The sequence below is a fragment of the Mixophyes fleayi genome, chromosome 9 (assembly GCF_038048845.1).
Source record: "Mixophyes fleayi isolate aMixFle1 chromosome 9, aMixFle1.hap1, whole genome shotgun sequence".
Classification (NCBI taxonomy): Eukaryota; Metazoa; Chordata; class Amphibia; order Anura; family Limnodynastidae; genus Mixophyes; species Mixophyes fleayi.
Genome location: NC_134410.1, coordinates 102,344,251 through 102,370,013, shown reverse-complemented (window position 1 = coordinate 102,370,013; position 25,763 = coordinate 102,344,251).

Here is a 25,763-nt window from a genome sequence, read left to right as displayed (position 1 = left end):
GTAATATATCAGTACCACTGGACTTATACTGCTGAATCAGTGAACTTTGTAATAGCAGTACCACTGGACTTATACTGCTGAATCAGTGAACTTTGTAATATATCAGTACCACTGGACTTATACTGCTGAATCAGTGAACTTTGTAATATTTCAGTACAACTGGACTTATACTGCTGAATCAGTGAACTTTGTAATATATCAGTACCACTGGACTTATACTGCTGAATCAGTGAACTTTGTAATATAGCAGTACCATTTGACTTATACTGCTGAATCAGTGAACTTTGTAATAGCAGTACCACTGGACTTATACTGCTGAATCAGTGAACTTTGTAATAGCAGTACCACTGGACTTATACTGCTGAATCAGTGAACTTTGTAATATAGCAGCACCACTTGACTTATACTGCTGAATCAGTGAACATTGTTATATAGCAGTACCACTGGACTTATACTGCTGAATCAGTGAACTTTGTAATATATCAGTACCACTGGACTTATACTGCTGAATCAGTGAACATTGTTATATAGCAGTACCACTGGACTTATACTGCTGAATCAGTGAACTTTGTAATATTATAGCAGTACCACTGGACTTATACTGCTGAATCAGTGAACTTTGTAATATAGCAGTACCACTGGACTTATACTGCTGAATCAGTGAACTTTGTAATATATCAGTACCACTGCACTTATACTGCTGAATCAGTGAACTTTGTAATATATCAGTACCACTGGACTTATACTGCTGAATCAGTGAACTTTGTAATATTATAGCAGTACCACTGGACTTATACTGCTGAATCAGTGAACTTTGTAATATATCAGTACCACTGGACTTATACTGCTGAATCAGTGAACATTGTAATATATCAGTACCACTGGACTTATACTGCTGAATCAGTGAACTTTGTAATAGCAGTACCACTGGACTTATACTGCTGAATCAGTGAACTTTGTAATATATCAGTACCACTGGACTTATACTGCTGAATCAGTGAACTTTGTAATATTTCAGTACAACTGGACTTATACTGCTGAATCAGTGAACTTTGTAATATATCAGTACCACTGGACTTATACTGCTGAATCAGTGAACTTTGTAATATAGCAGTACCATTTGACTTATACTGCTGAATCAGTGAACTTTGTAATAGCAGTACCACTGGACTTATACTGCTGAATCAGTGAACTTTGTAATAGCAGTACCACTGGACTTATACTGCTGAATCAGTGAACTTTGTAATATAGCAGCACCACTTGACTTATACTGCTGAATCAGTGAACATTGTTATATAGCAGTACCACTGGACTTATACTGCTGAATCAGTGAACTTTGTAATATATCAGTACCACTGGACTTATACTGCTGAATCAGTGAACATTGTTATATAGCAGTACCACTGGACTTATACTGCTGAATCAGTGAACTTTGTAATATTATAGCAGTACCACTGGACTTATACTGCTGAATCAGTGAACTTTGTAATATAGCAGTACCACTGGACTTATACTGCTGAATCAGTGAACTTTGTAATATATCAGTACCACTGCACTTATACTGCTGAATCAGTGAACTTTGTAATATATCAGTACCACTGGACTTATACTGCTGAATCAGTGAACTTTGTAATATAGCAGTACCACTTGACTTATACTGCTGAATCAGTGAACTTTGTAATAGCAGTACCACTGGACTTATACTGCTGAATCAGTGAACTTTGTAATATAGCAGTACTACTGGACTTATACTGCTGAATCAGTGAACTTTGTAATATTATAGCAGTACCACTGGACTTATACTGCTGAATCAGTGAACTTTGTAATATATCAGTACCACTGGACTTATACTGCTGAATCAGTGAACATTGTAATATATCAGTACCACTGGACTTATACTGCTGAATCATTGAACTTTGTAATAGCAGTACCACTGGACTTATACTGCTGAATCAGTGAACTTTGTAATATAGCAGTACCACTTGACTTATACTGCTGAATCAGTGAACTTTGTAATAGCAGTACCACTGGACTTATACTGCTGAATCAGTGAACTTTGTAATATAGCAGTACTACTGGACTTATACTGCTGAATCAGTGAACTTTGTAATATTATAGCAGTACCACTGGACTTATACTGCTGAATCAGTGAACTTTGTAATATATCAGTACCACTGGACTTATACTGCTGAATCAGTGAACTTTGTAATAGCAGTACCACTGGACTTATACTGCTGAATCAGTGAACTTTGTAATATATCAGTACCACTGGACTTATACTGCTGAATCAGTGAACTTTGTAATATTTCAGTACAACTGGACTTATACTGCTGAATCAGTGAACTTTGTAATATATCAGTACCACTGGACTTATACTGCTGAATCAGTGAACTTTGTAATATAGCAGTACCATTTGACTTATACTGCTGAATCAGTGAACTTTGTAATAGCAGTACCACTGGACTTATACTGCTGAATCAGTGAACTTTGTAATAGCAGTACCACTGGACTTATACTGCTGAATCAGTGAACTTTGTAATATAGCAGCACCACTTGACTTATACTGCTGAATCAGTGAACATTGTTATATAGCAGTACCACTGGACTTATACTGCTGAATCAGTGAACTTTGTAATATATCAGTACCACTGGACTTATACTGCTGAATCAGTGAACATTGTTATATAGCAGTACCACTGGACTTATACTGCTGAATCAGTGAACTTTGTAATATTATAGCAGTACCACTGGACTTATACTGCTGAATCAGTGAACTTTGTAATATAGCAGTACCACTGGACTTATACTGCTGAATCAGTGAACTTTGTAATATATCAGTACCACTGCACTTATACTGCTGAATCAGTGAACTTTGTAATATATCAGTACCACTGGACTTATACTGCTGAATCAGTGAACTTTGTAATATAGCAGTACCACTTGACTTATACTGCTGAATCAGTGAACTTTGTAATAGCAGTACCACTGGACTTATACTGCTGAATCAGTGAACTTTGTAATATAGCAGTACTACTGGACTTATACTGCTGAATCAGTGAACTTTGTAATATTATAGCAGTACCACTGGACTTATACTGCTGAATCAGTGAACTTTGTAATATATCAGTACCACTGGACTTATACTGCTGAATCAGTGAACATTGTAATATATCAGTACCACTGGACTTATACTGCTGAATCAGTGAACTTTGTAATAGCAGTACCACTGGACTTATACTGCTGAATCAGTGAACTTTGTAATATATCAGTACCACTGGACTTATACTGCTGAATCAGTGAACTTTGTAATATTTCAGTACAACTGGACTTATACTGCTGAATCAGTGAACTTTGTAATATATCAGTACCACTGGACTTATACTGCTGAATCAGTGAACTTTGTAATATAGCAGTACCATTTGACTTATACTGCTGAATCAGTGAACTTTGTAATAGCAGTACCACTGGACTTATACTGCTGAATCAGTGAACTTTGTAATAGCAGTACCACTGGACTTATACTGCTGAATCAGTGAACTTTGTAATATAGCAGCACCACTTGACTTATACTGCTGAATCAGTGATCTTTGTAATAGCAGTACCACTGGACTTATACTGCTGAATCAGTGAACTTTGTAATATATCAGTACCACTGGACTTATACTGCTGAATCAGTGAACATTGTTATATAGCAGTACCACTGGACTTATACTGCTGAATCAGTGAACTTTGTAATATATCAGTACCACTGGACTTATACTGCTGAATCAGTGAACATTGTTATATAGCAGTACCACTGGACTTATACTGCTGAATCAGTGAACTTTGTAATATTATAGCAGTACCACTGGACTTATACTGCTGAATCAGTGAACTTTGTAATATAGCAGTACCACTGGACTTATACTGCTGAATCAGTGAACTTTGTAATATATCAGTACCACTGCACTTATACTGCTGAATCAGTGAACTTTGTAATATATCAGTACCACTGGACTTATACTGCTGAATCAGTGAACTTTGTAATATAGCAGTACCACTTGACTTATACTGCTGAATCAGTGAACTTTGTAATAGCAGTACCACTGGACTTATACTGCTGAATCAGTGAACTTTGTAATATATCAGTACCATTGGACTTATACTGCTGAATCAGTGAACTTTGTAATATAGCAGTACTACTGGACTTATACTGCTGAATCAGTGAACTTTGTAATATATCAGTACCACTGGACTTATACTGCTGAATCAGTGAACTTTGTAATATATCAGTACCACTGGACTTATACTGCTGAATCAGTGAACTTTGTAATATAGCAGTACCACTGGACTTATACTGCTGAATTAGTGACCTTTATAATATTGCAGTACCACTGGACTTATACTGCTGAATCAGTGAACTTTGTAATATAGCAGTACCAATGGACTTATACTGCAGGATTGTTTTGGGATATTTTTTTTATTTTTTTTTATAATTACTTTTTTTGTAATTTTTTTTATTACTGTTCTTGAAATTTTTTATAATTTGGGAATAATGGGGAAATAACTATGCCCTTAGAAGGACAGAGCACAGGACACAGCACCACTGGACTGAACAGGACACAGCACAGGACCCAGCAGCACCACTGAACTCAGAAGGACAGAGCACAGGACACAGCACCACTGGACTGAGCAGAACACAGCACAGCACAGAACTGAACAGCACAGCACAGCACGAGATATAGCAGGACAGAGGACCACCTAACACAACCTCCCTCTACCCTGATCAATGCCCGAGTGAAGTTGGCGGCGACTGGCGGAGAATTTATAGGATCCGAGTATCGTGAGATCCGACAGCGGCATTTTGACTCAGAGCCTCGGTTTCAGTTTTCCAATTGGCGGGACTACCCGGATCTGTCTCGTATCCGGCTCGGATCGGCAACGTTCGGGTGGGCTCGGATTTCAGATATCCGAGCCAGCTCATCTCTACTGAAAACCCACCTTTTCAGACAAGGTTATGATATTCCTCAACCATCATCTTAATTTCCCTAGATTACCCTATTACCATCCTCTACACTGCTAACGCAAGACAACAACCCTCTGACCAACACTGCTACACACACAGCCCATTCAATACTTTTACCTTTGCGTTCTAGCTGGTCCATTGTGCAATATGATGTAGCACATGCCCTTGTGTTTCTAACTCCCATTGTCCTATAGATTGTAAGCTTGCGAGCAGGGTTCTCTTACCTCTCTGTCTGTATGTATTACCCAGTATTGTCTTATTAATGTTTGTTCCCAATTGTAAAGCGCTACGGAATTTGCTGGCGCTATATAAATAAATGTTGATGATGATGATGAGGATGATCTCTGCACTTTGGTGCTGCATATAAACTTCTTCTACGCTAGAGTTAAGACCTGGGTGCATCCAAGTACCTGCGAGCAGAACAAGTTCTACGAAAGGCGGCTGCTGTAGGTGAAGACCTCTTACCATCTGTTCTAGAAGTTTATGTCAGTAACCGTTAGTCGTAATAATTAGTCGTAACCCTTCTCTTCCAGCATCTCCTCCATGTCCATGAGTGGCTATATGAGAGAAAGATGGATGAGGATTGCAAATAAATAAATTACCTCATGCCTTGCAATCTTTGTAGTCTGTGTGTACATTAAAGAGTGAAAACATACTTACACCTAAAAGTGGCATAGCCAGGCTCATTGTATATCTGGGGGAGGGGGAAACCGTACTTAAAATATCAACATAAAACTTTTATTATTCTTAATTATTTTTTTTTTAAAAGAAACAAAAACTATGTGTTGGTATGTTAATACATTTGTATATACTAGTAGAATACATATCAAGCTTTGGCTAAATATACACCAAAAAAACAAAAAAACACTGCGAATGTACACAAGCAAGTGATAAACTATTCAATAGGCACATAACATTTTACAACAGAGAAGCATTGATAATGTGGCACATTGAATGTGAACACAAATTTTGCTGCAATTACAACTTAAACTATTCAATAAGTATGCAGTGCATGACAAATATAAATAAAATTCCTCTTCAGAACAAGGTGGCCTGAATAATCTCTAAATATTCCAAACACAACCAGAACTCTAAAATACACAGCAGTCTTCTCAAAGTAGCACCATAGTAATCTCCCTCCATGGGTCTTATATAATGGAGTACAATGAGATGAGTGTGTATGCTGGAGGATGGTACAAACTTGATGAGGTGGGTATGAAGCTGTGTTTGTTCAGAGCTGTCAGCGAGAACTTAAACTAGACCCCGAGGTGACAAACTCTTTCCGGCTGAAGATATGTGAATTTCTGTGTGCGCTACAGTATACATCACACAAATGTGCTGGTAAACACCTACATAGCGTGTTCCTTATGGGTGTCCATCCCTTTTACATCCCCTTTCACTCCTGAAGTTGTACGCTGTAGTAAGTGCTCTTTGCGTTCGCAGGCACATGGAACAGAACTGTGTTTACAGCATACTTGCCAACTCTCCCGGAATGTCTGGGAGACTCCCGAAATCCGGGTCAGTTGGGCAAATACCTAGCCAAAATAATGTGATTTACAGTGAATTGTGTCATTGTGGCCCCGCCCTCCACATCAAAACATCATTTCCTACATGGGGGCCAGGGACATAATTACGCAATTGACCACACCCCGCCCCCTCCTGCCCTCTAGTCACGCCCCCTGTCCAGGATCTCCCAGACTTCAGTGCCTAAAAGTAGGCCAGTATGGTTCACAGCCACATCTGACTGGGTATGTGATTTTGCGTATAATATGCTCAAAATAGGCAGATATGTACCTTGATGAATCAGGCACAATATGCCTATTGTTTTAAACACTGACAGGGAAGGTCAGGCAAATAGCCCTTAATTTAACAGCTTTAGACGTGGTTTATTTATGTATCAACTATACAAATATTATGGCATGTTAAACTAAATATAATTGAACTTTGCACTTTATTTCACTGGAAAAATAAATAATTTTGAAATTACTGGTTTATTGTCATGATTATGCAGAATAGTATAGTTATAAAGCATTTAGCCACATTTAGTCACCAGATAAATATAGAGTTAGAATGAGCAAAAATTGGGGGCAATGAGATGGAGAAGTGGATTGAGTGGGCAGTGATGATGCTGAAGAGGGGGATGAATGGGATTTAGGAGTGAGAGGGAGCATAGAGAAAGGGCCTGAGGTGGAGATAGACGAGACAGGTGAAAAGGAGGATTGAGATGGATATAGAAGAGGATAGAGGAGGATTATGATGTCAATTGAAAGAAATGTACTGTCACTAGGAGGGATGAAATGTGTATAAATAGGGTGGGTCCATTATTTATTAATAGATACCATCTAAAAATGCCTAAAAATTTGGCAGGCTCTTACATTTTCAGTATGGATTTATTGATTCTAAAATATTTCTAGAGCACTGCACTACTACTGCTGCAACCTACTGAACAAATTAACTGATAACAAACTAATTCAGCACAGGTTACAGCAACTGAAAATAGTAGAAAGAACAGAAACAGAATATTGTGTATCAGATGAAATGGGAAATTCGGGAAGGATTGCAAATGGATTCTTCTCTTTTCTTTGTTCTTATCAGAAAGCTACACACATATTTATTAAAATGTTATTAGCACAATATTTATTTTTCCTTACTTTTTTGGCAAAATAAACTGTCTATAACGAATTATCTTGGATAAATTGATTTGGTTGGAATGTTGCATGTGACAATGAGTCAACCTCCCAGCATTGTGAAGTTCCGATGATTAAATATAAAAATTCACTAGTCTGGCCCAGGCTGACTCTACATTTACCACATAACATCTTTTCACTGGGAGGTGTCACAAATAGATTTTAACACAACATGTACCTGTTAATGATAATGCAGATATTTACTTTTATTTATAGATGTATTCATGAGTACTGTACTGTCAAAGCTGTCAAACATGTTTTCTTACCTTTGTTCGAGAAATGCAAAACAATATGTTACAATCTGTCTATAATTACAATGTATACCTAGTACAGAAATAAAGAAAAACAGTCAGCCTCGATTTTCTAGCAATAAAAAATAAGTAGGAAAAAACAATTGGCCTTTGGAAAGATTGCTGAGAGGAAATTCGAGTCCTGGTGCAGTGGTTTCTTGGGCCCCCTCCCTCAGGTTGACCAAAAGACAGTGTACTCACACAGCCTAGAGGTGTGTGATTATGTGAACAAAGGAAATCTATTGGTCCATTCAGTCACCTTCACCCACTTCCCCTCACCTTCGATCTGGTTCTACACTTCCTTAGGGCAGATGAGGCAAAATCCATGGGTCCTCCCTGACTGTAGCCCCATCCATCTACATTATAATTTGCTATTTTTAGGTAATCTGAATTTCCTTTCCATCTTGCAAAGTACAGAGTGCAGAATTTTTTGTAAAACACTGATTCTTAAACTTGTCTTAGATGCAGGTTGAGGCTAATACAGTACTGCCATGAAACTAGTCCCCATATTCTCCCAGATCTGGAACTTTTAGAATTAGTCAGCCAATATATACAGTTATGTCCTTAACCCTATCCATAACCCAAACCCAAAACTATCCCTAAGCCTAACTCTAACCCTAAACATATAATACACATTTGAATTGTCGACCTTATAATACTATCTACCATGTGAATTGTCGACCTAATAATATTGTTGACACATGAATTGTCAACCTAATGTTGTCAACTTTCTCAATATTTTTTTTGTAACTTCGGCAAAGATCTACATGCGGTCACTGAATACTGAAAACGTCACAGAAATCATCTAATGAACCAATTTTTCATTTTTGTTGCACGTTTTGTGTGCAAACCATGCAACATTTCCAATGAAACAAAGTGGTAGATAGAAGAAGGTGGGCTGCACCCAGAAGAAAAATGGTGGGAGAAAGACCACAGACACAATATTTTTGACATTAGACAGCATGCATTACAGGAAGTAAAGAGCGATAAGCAGAGTTCATTAGATGGAAAGCACAGCTAGTGATAAAGTTTGTTGCATGGCAAACACTACAGAGCAATCATAACAAAGTGCAAAATGATAAAGACAAAAATATCCAAGACACCTGCAAACAGTGGTAAAGTGTCAAGAAAAAAACAAACTACAATAAAGTGTCTCATTCAATCCATAATATATACCATGGATTTCACATACGTCCAAATTGTGTATTGAAAGGTTTAGGGCTATTTCATGTATATTAGAACTCAAAGTGTATGTTGAGTGCACTGGAAATAAAGCAGACATTGGTATCAATGATGTCTGGGTTATATATTACTATATACTAAAGTCCAACATAACATGAACACTGCATGCAACTCTGAGGCAGAGGTCAGAGGAGATATCTAAGTGTGCCTTAATGACTTTAATTTAAGACCAATAATGTGTCATTCTTATGGCATGCGCAAAAAGGCATTAATTTCTGAATATCATAATGAGTTTCACATTCTCTGCGACTCCAAATAGTCTCTGTTTTATAAAGCACAACATAAATACCATGTGGATTCTTCATCAAAACAGCAGACTAATCATAGATGTACCCCAATTCTGTCAACAGCTGCAAGGTCACCATTTCCATGGCTCTGTTATAAAGGTTAATGGATATGAGATTGGAATAGCCAGTGAATGGAACACAATGCCTTGGTATTACCATCTGATAACAATATATTAGCCACCCACAAGAGCCCAGGCTCAGGAATTCAATTTGGTAAACCAGATGACCAGATTGCATTCAGTCACAGAGGAGCTGAAGACACTGAAAGCCATTCAGACAAAACTAAATATGCTTAGTCTCACTGCTCCACATTTGAGACAAGAATGAATGTGGCTGCAGAAGTGTTCAAGACTGAAGTTCCTTTTTGTACCGTGGGCTGCAACCAATCCACACTGAAGGGACAGCAGCTGTGTTCCTTAAGAGAAGGAATTTTTGGACATTGCTTCTTTTCTCTGCAAGCTGAACTTGATTATTGTTACATTTTTCAGATCTAATGTAGTGCTGACATACAGGAAGATTGTGTACACACAAACCATCAGTCAACACAGGATGCTTGTAATAGTCGCTTTATCCAAAATATTCAGGAGGACATCCAATGTCAGTTCACACTTCTCAGTGCTTCTGCATACCACTAGCATGTACCCTGTAGTTGAATCTCCTGAGGCTACTGAAGGTCATCATTAATCTAAAATCATACAGCTTGCCAACAGACTGAAACAGTGGGATGAGTTGGATGAAAGTATATTGATTAATATTGTTTTACTGTGCGATTGCGTTCAGTACGCCACGTGTCATGACACAATCACACGATAAATAATGCACACAAACACTTACACTTCCATATTCACTTATATATAGTTCATATTTATTAAGGTTCCAATCCACATTTATTTATTAGTAAAATGTATTAGATTGTTTCTTGATGCATAGATAATACCGTAGTAAAGGTATTTATGGATCAGGTGTTTTAAAAGGTAAAGAGTTTGGTCTCATATTAAAGCTTATTTCACCAGTATTAACCCGGTGTGGACAAGATACAAGCAATATGAGATTAATACTCAAAAGTACTTTTTTGTGGATCAGTTTGAACTGGTCATTCAGAGCGAAAACATGTGGACAAGGGTTGGGGAAGGTAGCAATTCACACCTTTGAAAGGATCAAATGAACTGACCTATAACCTGCAAGGAACTGGAATATCATTAACCCTGGACCAATGAAGACCTCACTAAATGTTATTTGTACACAATATACAAGCATGCTGGCTTTTGTTCTGGCTCTCTTTGATCCTGGCAACATGAGAGCATGGCTGTATTCACTGGAGCTGAGTGAACACTATAAGGAAGATGTAATGTATTCGGTGCTTTTATAATTTCCTGCTTTATTGTAGCATCTTTAATGTGTAAAAAGGGCTTACTGTAAATTCTGCTATATTTTGCAATTAAATATTTTTGTGCGTTGGAAACACAACAATCGAATTGGACAATGTTTTATTGGTAAGCGATAAAATTACTTTAATAGTTGAAAACCTTAGATGGACGAATTCCCTCAACCCATATTTTCTCTGATAATATTTCCTCTATTGATACTGTAATTTTTCATCCATTGCATAATTGCATCTTTATTGTTCTAATTCATGGAATTGAGCCAAACCTTGTTGTTTCCATTCATGGCGTTCTCTGTTTTCTTTATATTCCAATCACAGTAAATTGTCCCCATTGAATATTCCATATCATGGGCCTGATTCATTAAGGAAATTAGTAAGATTTCTCCTGGACAAAACCATGTCACAAAGCAAGGGGTGCAAATCAGTTGATTATTTTGCACATAAGATAAATGCTAGCTGTTTTCTCATGTAGCACACAAATATTTGATCGCTTTATTTGTACACTGACATTTAAAGTTGATCTATGATATGCCCTACCCCAACTATAAATCTGTCCCCACATTTTAAATTTACCTCCCCCTCCAATGCAACATGGTTTTGCCAAGGTTCAAAGTCACTTATTTTTTTGCTTTACTTTCCTTAATGAATCAGGTCTTATATTTTTAATGTTAGACAGCATGTATCATTGGAAGTGAAGAGGTAGTAATTAGAGGTGAATAGATGGACAGCGGCATCAGTAGGCATTTAGACAAGTAGGTAGATGAAGGTGGACTGCACTCAGAAGAAAAATAGTGAGAGATAGACCACAGACACAATATTTTTAATGCTAGAATACATCATGGAAAGCAAAGAGGCAGTAATCAGGACAAATTAGACTGACAACAGCTGCATCATTAGACATTTTACACAAGATAATGGACCAAGGCCATAATGTAAAATAGTGTAAGATGGAATTGTCCTTGGGCCCACTCACCCACCCATATATTATAAAGTTTATCAAACCAAGGGACGGGGACTGATACTTTTGTGGCTGAAGTGCTTGATTTATTTGGACATAATAAAAGCCAACATTTTGGTTGTTGGTGTTGAAAAGGAGAATAGATAGAGATTTTAACAATTTACTAATAGGCATTTGACTAACAGTTATCATCTTCCTCGATGGTGACAATGTTATCATACTCATCATCATCCTTATCACAGATGTCTAGATCAATTAAATTGTCACTTTAGAAGAGACGATACACCAAGAAGTTAACCATGAAGCAGTATGCGTTATACATTGGAGAAGGACAGCAGTGACACATTGGAGTGAGGCATCAGTAGACATTTTACACAAGATGATAGACCAAGGACATAATGTTAAATGGTGCAAGATGGAATTGTCCTTGGGCCCTTTCACCCAGGTGTGATACATTTGTTCGACAGTTACATGATCAACACTTATATGGTTGGCACCCTAATATAGACAGTGTTGGAAAGTCTACAATAATGACATATTATTATTATTATTATTATTATTATTATTATTATTATTATTAAATACCACAAATTGCACCATATTTTCACTAGATTGCGACAACTAGAGGTTGTGCCCTGTTACCTTTCTAAGCCACAGAGATAGCACATCAGCAGGGTAAGTATTGATGTGCAGCGTGACTGGTGTCCAGACATTGGGCATGTTTTGGTTGCTGAAAATCTTGCACATGCAGGGCACGCTTTCTGAGCACAACCGGCGTGTATATTAAACACACGTATTTCGGCTTTGCGCACTCCTGAATTCATCAAGCCATGGATCTCAAGATATGTGCGCTGTTAAAATCTGAGGCAGGTATACTGTGCTCCACAGTACCAGACGCTGCAGGATACATCCAATACCTATGTGATAAAACAGTAAAAGAAAAATGTATTTTTCCCCCATTAAATAAATTTAATAGGATGTTGTTAATGTCTACAGAGCATAAAATATATTTATACAATCAATCATGATTGCAAACACATGTTCTAGCATGCATTCGAGACTTGCATCACTACTGATTAGGACTCAGACTAGCCCTCTAGCTGGAGCAAGACATACGGCATATAAATAAGTAACTTTGAATCTCTGAAAGCTTGATTCAGACGTGGTTGCGCGCTCTTCAGTTTGGCATGCCCCTATTGTACATTGACTACAGCAAAATACTCCTTCCCCGCTCAGTTCACTCCCCAAAATCGTAGGCTGCAGTAAGTTTTCTTTGCGTTCGTGGAAGCAGCGGACATGGCTGCATTCAAGGACGTATTTACCGGTTCTGAGCATGCATAAAGTGATTTTGAGTATGATATACCCCATGCTGTTTATATTTATTGAAATTTCTTCTATGCAAGTAAAGAAACTTGTTTTTCAACCAGTGACGATTTTGAGGCATGGTCATTATTTTCCACTATGCTATAATCCCTACCAACCCTTTTCTATTCCCCACAATGCTTAATATTCAATTTACTCTTACTTTAAGGGCATCTTTGCAGCAATGGCTGTTTTACTGCATGGCACAGACGGGTCTATTTATGATAGAGTGGCGATAGCATTAGTGAAAAGCCAATATCACGCAAATTTCCAATGAAAAATATTTAATTGGGGCAGTGGCAGTGGTTCATTGAGTGACAGCGGTAAGAGGCGTCTTATCATTTTAACAGCCAGCTTGACTTTAAATAAAAAAAATAAATTTAAAAATATAATATATAGGAGCTAAAGTCTCTTACCACTGTCCCCTTCTCCAGTGCAGGCTCTCCCGTTTACTCTCTCTGACTTAAGCTGGGTACACACTACAGAAATTTCAACCAACTTTTTATGCCGAGTGATTTTACATGCGATCGATGGTCCGATCGCTCGGTCCATGGGCTGCATACACACTAGCCTTGTTTAGGACGATAAAGGGAAGAGCGGACGTCCCTTTAGCGACTTTTTACAGCCATGTTGTCGTGAGCAATGATTTTAATGTCGTACACACTGCAGCGACATTTGCGGGAAATGTAACGAGATACCAAAGACATTAGCATAAAGGGGCAGAGCTTTCGCTATAGTTAACTCCCAAAACAGCATAAAAACAGAAGGCAACACTGTCTCCTCATTCATTCCTATTTGTAAACCTACAATGGCTACAGTAGCACAAGAACAAGCAGCTGCACTTTTCCTGCTTGCTGTGGCAAGAAGACTGCTGGTACGGAACCAAAGAGAAAGAAGGAGAAAGAGTAGATCTTGTTGGAGCAAAGATTGGTTCAAGAGGAGAGACACATTCTCTCATATGCCCCTGCTACAGGAGATACGGGACAACAACCCAAATGACTTTAAGAATTTTCTTTGTATGAATGATTCAACTTTTCAGGAACTGCTCCATCTAGTAACCTCTCTCATCCAGAGCGAGAACACCCACTTAAGGAGACCCATACCGCCAGAGCAAAGACTGGTGGCAACACTAAGATTTTTGGCAACAGGGAGAACACTTTCAGATCTTAAATACAGCACAGCTATTTCACCTCAAGCTCTTGGCATGATAATACCTGACACCTGTGATGCTATCATCGAAGTTCTCTGTGAGCAGTATACAGGGCCCTCTTAACAACTTCTTGGGCCCCCGGGCACAGCAGTGCACCAGGGCCCCTATATACACACATATATATATATAAAAAATATATATATATTATATATATGGGCCCTGCAGCCCAGGGAGGCCCGTCGGAGGCAGCAGCAAAAAAAAAAAAAAAACCTGGAAAAAAAAAAAAGACAATACTTACCTTGCGGTCAACTGGTGATCCGGCTCCCTCTATGGTCTCCTCCTCCGTCGCGCTCCGCAATGGATGTCTGCGGGCGTGATGACGTCACGCCCGACATGCACTGCGAGCGCGACGGAGGAGGAGACCATGGAGGGAGCCGGATCACCAGCTGACCGCAAGGTAAGTATTGTCTTTTTTTTTTTTGCTGCCTCCGACGGGCCCCCCTGGGCTGCAGGGCCCCTGGGCACCTGCCCATTGTGCCCAATGGGAAAGACGGCCCTGGCAGTATATGAAGGTTGGTGAAAAGCAATAGTATTTATTGTAAAAATTGCGGTTTATTAACATACATATTACCATATATAACATTGATAAATACATTTAACTTGTAACGTGCAATGCATAAATTATTTGGACCAGAGCAACAGTTTATAATTGTTGGTAGTGCAAAATTTCGCTTTTGTCCATTCCAGATGTGTCCCCTTCGTAATGTGGCATCCTTCCTGATGCTGTTGGTGTGGATGTCATACAAGGTTGAGACATTACGCTTTGTCCGCCCATAGGAGCATGCTGCAACTGCGCTGTGTGAAATGTGTATGATTGTGTCTGTGGTTAGATGGGGAAATAACTGTGTCCGGCCACAAATCTTCAGCGTTTGCCCTACACATGAGGTCGCACAGCAGCCGCTCCATTTCAGCTTGTATGCGCTTGCTGCTACTTCTGATTTTGCTAGCTATTGTTGCTCCCAGGAAATCAAATGTGTCCTGTTCCTTTGTTTTTGTTATCAACATGTTAGCGCAATCAAGCAATTTTCTGCTAGTGCATCAGTTTCTTGTATTTCCTTTATTCTGCGTCTCTTTCTCTTCTGATTGTTTTTTGCTGGTGTATCAGCTTGGGTCACGTCCTGGCTATCAGCAGTTATCTGACTTTCACGTGCAGTGCTATTAATTGTTGTAGCATCCTGGCCTTCAACATCCAGCAAGAGCCCATCAGACAGTAGTGCAGGCTGAAAAATAGCAAACGAATGAGGGAATGCAATTGCATGTTCAAATGTAAACTATTTACACATCTTTATGTATCAGTTTCCATCGACAGAGGAAGACTGGAAAGTGATAGCGGAAGACTTTGAGAGACTATGGAATTTCCCAAATTGCGGTGGTGCCATTGATGGCACACAGGTCAGAATTATGCCACCATCAAACACTGGATCTTTCTACTATAATTACAAAGGTTTTTTTAGCATTATTTTAATGGCCATAGTGGATGTGAACTATGAATTCCTATTTGTGGACATTGGAACAAATGGAAGAGTCTCAGATGGAGGTGCACTGGAGCATACTACCTTCCATAACAAACTACAAAACAATGCCCTAAACCTGCCATCGCGGAGTAGCACAAAATATGGACTAAACTTTGTGTTTGTTGCAGATGACGCCTTTGCATTGCACAACAATGTTTTAAAACCGTACCCACAAAGAAATCTGAGTAGTTGAAAATACCTTTGGGATTCTAAGTAACAGGTTCCGAGTTTTTCATTCTGCAATAAACCTGCGTTTGGACAAAGTCGACAAAGTAGTGATGGCCTGTTGTGTTCTGCATAACTATCTGCGGCGTAAAAGCAACAGTGGACGTACCACTCAGGCGTATGTGGAAAGTAATGCCGAGGACATGGAGGTAGTGGGCTTGACACCATTAGAGTGTGGACACTCTAAAAATAGCAGTACATTGGCAAAATTAAATCGGGAAGCGTACCTTATGTATTTCAACGGTGATGGTGTCGTGCCATGGCAGAATGATTGCTTATGACAACTGTTTTTATACGTTATGTATTGTTATTGTGTTGTTGATCTTTGAACATCAATAAATCTGTTAAATGGCAACATCATAATGACTTGTACTTACTGTGCCGCTTGCAGGTATATCAGATGCTTGCTCTACCACTGTGGATGAACTGTTGTCTGTGGGCATGCTGCTAGTGGACATACGTGGTGTTTCTTGGTCCCTCAAAAAGTGTAACAGATCAAAGTACCATAGCTTTGGCACAAACACGTCTTCAGCTGCAGCTCCTGATTTTTTGGCTGCCTCAACTTTATTTAATTATTTTTTATACCCAGTCCTAAGGTTCTGGATCTTGCTTTTTGCCCATTCAACAGTTGCTCCAGGGTGATATGGCAGACATGCTTTTACAAGCTCTTGCATCGCCATGTTTCGCATCATTCTGTTAGAATACTCTTTGGATTTGGCTTTCCACAAACATGGGTGAGCCCTGTAGGTCTCAATAAAATCCTTCATTAGGTCAGCATTTCTTTTGTAAGCTATTGTGTTCTGTTTGGGTATAATAAAATATGTATAATCTGTGCTGTACAATAAACCAATGCAAGTACACATGTATGCACCAATCAGAAAGAACTTACCGTATATTTGAACGAATGATCAGGTTAGAAGAATCGTAAAATCCCTTCGTATATAGCGGTCATGAACGGGTTACAGTTATAGAAAAAAAATCCATACACGAGGTTATTGTACACGAATACGCATCACCCACAATGCTCCATTCTCTGCGGGCATCACCGCTGATTGGTACACAGCAGAAACGAACACCCATGTCTGAGTGTATAAAATTATAGAGGAGCCTGTCTGGCGCCGAGGAACGTGAGAAGATGGCGAATGAACAGAAGGTGTTAGTGGGGGTTGAGGCAATGGAGACGGAGACGCAGGTGCTGGAAGGGCCAACAAATGTTGTAAAAGTTAAGGTGGGGGATGGAGATGCTCAAGATGCTCAAGAAGAATATACTGCAGTTAAAAGAGCAAAGTCAATGAGCCCAAGAAAGATGGAGATGATGGTAAAAGTACTGGACCAGTACGACTACGACTGTCAAAAGCGAAAGTACAGAAAAGTTAATAATAGAAAGGAATTGATAATGCAAAAACTACTGCGATTATTGAAGGAAAAACTTGGAAAGAAAATAAATAAATTCCAAGTGCAGAAGAGGTGGTCGGACCTTAAAAATAAAGAGGAAAGGAGACTGGAGCGAATCCATAGAAACATTAAAAAAAGTGAGTAGCACGTGTAGTCGTGTAATGTACCTGTTTGAGGGACTTCATGTATTTCATTCTACTGTCACATGAACCAATGCAAACACATGATTATTGTTTTGTCAGAAGCAAGAATTAACGGTGACAAGGCCACTGTAGATATTACTGATGTAATAACACAACTGTTATAAAACAAGAAAAAAATAAATGTGCCTAAGGGACCACAACCCAAACTGATCTCGAGTAGTGTGCAAGGTGAGCACATTTCAGGTGTTGGATTAAAACTTTTATTAACTTTATTACAGAAATAGAAGTGTAATGGTAAAAAAAATTTCTTTTCTTGCTTCATAGATACCATCGTCATATCCGATGAAAGTTCGGAAGAAGATAAAATGTTGCCAAGCTCAACGATTATTTTAAAGAAATGAAAGGAAATATTGCCAACATCAAGAAAAAAATTAAAAACCTTGATAATACTTTTGATGACATGTATATGCTGTTTGCAACTGTTGTGCCACAAACCAGTAGCACCCTTTAAGTGTAATACTATTTTTTTGTTCACGTGTTATATTGTACTATACAAATTTGATATTGTATTTTTTTTTTACCAGCAATAAAACTGTTGCATTAACACTGTGTGGTTTATTTAGAGTATTTTACAAATATTCGTTAATAATGGTTAATATGACTTTATAACTTTAATAGTTTTTAAAGTTTATAAAGGTTAAATGAGAAATGATTACCAACATAGATGCAAAGGGTAATAACACACGTGCTTTATACACGTGTAACACACGCCTGTGATGTGCGGATACCGCACCACGTGGGACTGGGACAGACATCAAAAATTAACATACACACGCCCCCCAGGTCGAGGAAGTATCGGAAGATTGTCGTGGATCGGTCGGAAGTTTATACACACTACACAGCGGAAACGAGATTGGAACGAAAATATTAAGCGGTACGACCAACCAAATGAGGCGACAATCGTCCATTTGGGCAGACTTTCGACCATCGTGTCACTACACACACTGATCCGACTTATGAACGAGCGGTCGTATGTCGGCTGTTTGAGCCGATTATTGGACGAAAACAGTGTAGTGTGTACCCAGCTTTACCCAGCTCTTTGCTCTCCACAAACATAATCCATGTTGGCAACACAAGCATCAGCTCTATTGTTAATGAATACAAGGACATATAAAGCATTCCTTTTAAAAAAATATATTTGTCTAAAGAAATAAGCTTTTGGAACCAAGTTAAAACAAAATACAGTGAAGCGTTAAAGTGTTTTATTTGTCAAAACTGTGTTTTTGCTTCTATTATATTTGATCTTAAATCAGTCTCATCAGTGAAGACCTTAGGTTGTACCGTACATCAAGGTGTAAGAAGCCAGTAGGTAATGGGTAAAAAGTGCTTTCACCTTTTACGGAGATAATGGGAAAAGGAAAATAGGAATAATTTCTCATGACAGGTTTCGTGGTGTGAACACACATTAAATTTGTTACTTGAATTATCTGACACTTTGCTTTCCCTTGGCACATTGCAAACACCTTTTCCTGCAATCTTTTTTCCAATGTACTGATTCTTAGATTAATGTTCACATTTTATGTCAATGCCCATCAACAAGGTTATATTTTGTGGCCCAATTTGACTCTGTCAACATAATGTTTCCCTTGTACCTTAAAATCTCAAATTCCCTAAAAGCCCACAATGGTGCTACTTATTTTCTTATTACCTACAAAATGATATATCATTTGCACCAGAATTCATTATACACGTTCATATATAGGCTCAGAATTAAAGGGCCTGATTCATGTCCAAACAAAACTTGCATGTAAGTTAGGCTTTTAAAAAGATCATGCAACTTAATCAGTGTCGGACTGGGGCATGAAGGGCCCACCAGGTGACTGCAACGCTAGGTGCTCACCAGAGGGGGTGTGGCCAGCCATCATAGAGGCGAGACCAGACACTAGAGGAGGACTGGTCAGCCCACGAAGGACAGCTAGCACCATAGTGTAGTGTATAAAGAATGCAGTGTGTGTATAAAGAGTACACAGTCCTGACCTGCCCCTTAGATTGGGCAGAACAAAATCCAGATTGTCCCACTAGACCAGGCTTGGCTAACCTATGGCACTCCAGGTTTTGTGAAACTACAAGCCCCAGCATGCTTTGCCAATATATAGCAGCTTATTGCTGGAAGGGTATGCTTGGATTTGTAGTTTCACAACACCTGGAGTGCCACAGGTTAGCCAAGCCTGCACTAGACTCAGAATATTTGATAGACTGTCCTACCTGTTCTTGTCACTTTTACCACCTGTGGCTGCTGGTTTCTTTAGTTGCGGCTTGTCTGAATCCTGGAATGTTGGGGGCCCTATTTGGAAAAATTAATGGGTACATTTAGAAAATTCCAACCAGCCCCAGCGTTAAATCAATAGGACCCATAATTAATACTTAGCCACCACCTACCACACACACATTACATTGCCACAAGCCCCCTTCACACTCTGCCATGCTGACCTGCCCCCCCTTCTCACTCTGCCATGCTTACTTGGCCCCACTTCACACACTGCCATGCTGACTTGGCCCCCGTTCTCATTCTGCCATGCTGACCTGGCCCCTTATCCCTCTCACTATTTCCCTCAGGGCTTCTCTGCTCTTTTCTGTTTAAAAAAAAATAATGACAGGCTGACTTGGGAGCGCACTCACTTACCTGTCTCCTCAGTCTGTGAAAATCTCCGGCATTCTGCTCCTCTGGGTGGCCGTGGCTAGTGATGACAACAGGAAGAACTCTTCCTCCCCTGCTGAAAGTGAAAAACACACTACCGCGCAGGTGCAGAGAGCCGTGTGGCTCTCTGCACCTGCGCGGTAGTGTGCTTATTACCGAAGTGTCGCCGCCGCTGCCGCCTCCATCGTAAGACAGGTCTTCCTCATAAGCTCCGCCCTAACCATGGAGGAGACGGAGCTTCAACGCGGCCGGGCCTACCGGTGAATATACCGGCTGCCCGGCAGGCCAGTCCGAGCCTGAACTTAATCATAGTTATGGTCGTATTCGAATCCCAGCTTATCTCAAGATACATTTTGATTTGAATCCAGGTGGAGGTACGCGCTACCTACACAGTACTTGTCTGTAGTAAATGCACCTGTGTAAGTACAATAAAAGGTCACATCAGAACACATAAAACTTTTATTTGATCATAAAATAAAATAACAACTCTTATCAGTACAACCATTTACATAAACATTTATTTTCAAATATAAAAAAGTTTTTGTTAAATATTTTTTGTTATTAATTACATAACTAAAGATGATTTCAATGTATGCTGCACATACAATGTGTTTTAATAGTATATCTTAGTTGTACACAGTTGTTCTGTAATAGCAGGCTGCATTTATACCTTCCTATAGTGGATGCAAAGATATGGGTGAAAACAAGCTTAAAAACAACAAACACAGGACTTGAATCTGCTGCATCTGCATCAGAACGTTCTTACTGTACATGGCCTATGTAGTCCGCCCTATCCCTCCCCTGTTCCGCCTCTCAAGTTGTAGACAGTCGTAAGTGACAGTTGCGTACAAACATGAATTGCGTACTATTGCGTTCACCGGCATAATGTCTGTTTCTGGGCATGCGCAGAGATATTTCACGCAAGATACTATATGCAAACGGACATACATCCAAACATGAATCAGGCCCAAAAAGTACTGAGAATCCTATTGAGGCCCTAAATCTAAGTGAGCTTCATTAAGAATGTTCAATACAGCTTTGAATACCAGCCAACAAATTGGGGGCAGCTTTGTTTACCGACATTTTTCTAATTTCTGTAGAATATAAATGTTGAAACAACTGAAATATATGTCTCAAATAATTCAAATTAAAATATATAAATAAATAATATATACTAAAACCAAAAATACGAAAACGCAGTATTTCCACATGAGGCATATGTCAGGATTACAAATGTAAACACTTACACCCAACAATAGCATAGACATGCGTCTTGACAGTGTTATTATATAAAATATAAGTAAATACAAACACCCCATATCACTTGTTTACCACTTTATAAATACAATGGGATTCTTCTTTCCTATAATAATCCAAATAGAAATGAAAAATAAGCCTTTTGAATAAACGGCGTCAGTGACAATTTGAGATAATATAGCAGCAACAGTGTCACGGTCACTGGAGTTTATGAACCCTTGAGATCTGCCTGGCTTGGTTCTACTCAACCCAAAGGTACGGAGTGTAACGAAGCAAATGGTTTTCACCAGGGATACCAGCAAGGAGGTATGGACTTCGCAGCCTCTGCACCGCAGGTTGCGGCCCTCTGAGAGAGGTCAGGCGAGACCTGCTGGGAGAACCCATATGTCTTGGAGTAATCTGGAGAATAGCTGAAGTGAGATAGTCTGCGGACAGATTGTACCACTGCAGACAGTGAAACTGGATCCTATGATGAGATAGACTGCAGGCAGATAAATTACCACTGCGAACAGTGGAGCGGGATACAATGAAGAGATGATCTGCAGACAGGTTATTACCACTGCAGGTAGTGGAGCAGGATAAAACAGTGATATGATCTGCAGACAGGTTATTACCACTGCGGACAGAGGAGCACAATGCAACGGTGAGATGATCAGGGGACAGGTTGTTACCACTGCAGACTGTAGATCATCATCATTTATTTATATAGCGCCACTAATTCCGCAGCGCTGTACAGAGAACTCACTCACATCAGTCCCTACCCCATTGGAGCTTACAATCTAAATTCTCTAACACACACACAGACAGAGTCAGGATTCAAACCCAGGGCTTCTGCTTCTGTGGACAGCTGCTCTGCTGACTGAGCTATTCTGGGTGTTGGACAGCTTCTTGCCTTCAAACTGTGTTCTAGCTCAGTTTGATTGATCTCCTGATGTTCCAGTATGTTATGGCTCCTCCCCTTGACTTCCTATAAGAGGATGGCCTGTTCCTGTCTTCCTTGCCAGATTATTGTGCTTCTGCCTGTAATCTAGTTCCTGTTCCTGCATTCTGCCTTCAGTTATCGACTACTCGTGTACCGACCTCTGCTTGTCCTCGACTACGCCTCTTTCTGAACCCTTTACCTATTGCCTTACTGTGTACCGAACCAGGCTATTGTTGACCATTCCTTATTATCTTCTTGTGGCCTGCCTTCCTTACTGCTACTGGACTCCTATAGAGTCTCTGGACCGTTACAATCAGGCCTATAATGTTAAAAGAAAAAGTAACCTCTGCCTTTGACCATAGCTAGTGCATATTAAACTTTAACATAATTTAGATAAGTGACAGGAAACTTAAATGTCCAATGATAATCTCAAACAAGCAGGAATGTATAGCAGCACAATACAAACTTTTCAAAGTGACAGAAAGTATTCTACATCTGACATATATCTGCTGTGTCTCCATGCAGCTGCTGTTTGTACAAATTGTGTACAGCAGGATTTACAGCGACAGGGGGCTTTTTTAATGTATACCCAAGAACAATTGGTCAATTGGAAAAATAATTATTGGTTGTAAATTTCCATTATCTTAGATAAGTGGATGCTGGACAAGATGACACGTATAACATTACAGGAACTCATCCAAAATGTAGATTTGTTTTGTAGAATTGTTTCAAATTATGCTGAGGGACACAATTCATTGTGGGTTGGGGAAGAGGGTCTTCAATCTGGTCCCCAATTACATCTTGCACATTAACACATAAGAATAAGAATTCATGTTTTATTTCTCTGTAAATGATTCTAACTAGGAATTCTGACAGTTAAAGGGAATGTGGATTCAAAGAGGTCTTTATAATCACATTCTTTTGTTTCAACGTGAATTGTATTTCCATGGAACATTTTCAGACCAAGAAGTGAAGAAAATAAGTAATTTCAAGTGCCATATATACAATCATTTCTCTGACAATGTGAACATTAAATCTTAGGATTTGCAAACTATCACAGCATCATGAGATATGGAATTCCACAGCTTAGCCATCATTACAGTAAAGTAACTATTCCTATGCTGATTATGAAACAATCATTCTTCCATTAACAATGAATGACCCCATGTCTTCTGTAGGGACCGTGTCGCAAAAAAAAGTCCATTAGGCAAATCTTTGTATTGAGCTTTAAATATTAATAAGGTCACATCTAAGGCATCTTTTCCACAAAGTAAACAATCCTAGTTTTTCAACCTCTGTTTATAACTTACCCTTTCAATTCCAGTAATTAGCGAGGATGCCGTAGCACGGTGGCTAAGTGGTTAGCACTTCTGCCTCACAGCACTGGGATCATGAGTTCAATTCCTGACCATGGCCTTATCTGTGTGAAGTTTGTATGTTCTCCCTGTGTTTGCGTGGGTTTCCTCCGGGTGCTCCGGTTTTCTCCCACACTCCAAAAACATACTAGTAGGTTAATTGGCTGCAAGCTAATTGACCCTAGTCTCTGTGTGTGTGTGTTAGGAAATTTAGACTGTAAGCTCCAATGGGGCAGGGACTGATGTTAACGAGTTCTCTGTACAGCGCTGCAGAATTAGTGGCCCTATATAAATAAATGGTGATGATGATGATGATGTCTGCCTCTGAAACTGTACCCCATATTCAAGATGTGGTGTAACTTGTGACTTAAGGAATGGCGGGACTATGTTTGCACCACATGCACCGCCCCCACCTTTATGCATACCAGGATTTTATTTGCCTTTTCAGCCACTGTGTGTGTGCTGCTATTCAGCTTTCTAACAACTAGTATTCCATTACAGTTTTCCACAAATAGATTCCACTTATATGTGTAAGATGCACAGTTATTACAACGACCTAGGTGCATAAGCTTACATGGGTTTATATTAAATTTCATCTGGCTTTTTACGGCCCAGTTTATCATTTTGTTCAAAATATATTGTTAATACAGAGCTAGCCTGCTATGTATAATAGCCCTGCATGGACAGATGACATATTGGCCATCTACAAGGTCAGTAATAAAAGCATTGAAAAGGACAGGGGGCAATACAGATCCATATGTTGCACAACTATCAACTTTAGCCCAATCTGAAGCTGTTCCATTCCCATTCCTTCTATCTCTGATAAGTTCCCTACTCATGTACATAATTGTTCCCTCTGGAACCTCATCTTATGTACCAGACCTTTATGTGGAACAGTATTGAACACTTTCACAAAACCGCAGTCACTTCAGTCAAATTCCCAAATCTATAATTACCTGTTCCCAATGTATTCCCTTTCCAGAGATTAGTACCATATTTGCTTTCCACCAGTCTTATGGCACTGATCTGGTTATAAATGCATAAATAGAACAAATAGTGGCCAATCAATTACTGAACTTGGTTCCTTGAACACATGTGGGTGGGCGTAGTCAGTTCATTAGCTGACTCTATCTTGTTTAGGTGTAACTGCACCTCCACCTGTTGTACAAGTAACATAAATTGTGTGCATAAACTATTACTACACAACCTCTGTCCTGGTCATTTTTCCTCGTTGGTGATGGAAAGCTAAGAAAAAATTTATGTTTTGCAATTATGTTTTCTATTTGTATCAATACAAATACACAATAAAAACATGCAATAAAAATATATAAAAATACTAAGCTAACAAAAATGCAAATAAATAAAATATTGATAACAAGACAAACAGTGTATGAGACAATAGAAGGGCAGGGAAGTAAAGATAGAAAGGGGAAGTCCGATTGACACTTTATAATTTTCCATAATAATTTAATATAAGCTATTTACATTTCAAAGACAGGTTGACCTTATTAGTTTGAAGATAGGTCAGTTAATGGGACAGACAATGGGATTTTGCTCCGTCCAGCACTAGGGTTAACATGACTGGGGATTTATTCATTTATTTTTAAGACTGTTTATTGCCAGCTGTATAACAGCTGGGCTCGCTGGTATTGCTGATTTAACGTTTACCTTGTGACTGTCTGCATGATCACTGTCGGTAATCGCAATGTCGGTATATTATCAGTGTCTGGCAAATTGAAATACCAGCATTTAGCCTGTCAGCATTTTCATGTTGGCAGGATAACTGTCAGTATTTCTTCCATCGGGATATTGTACCCATCCCCTGGAAC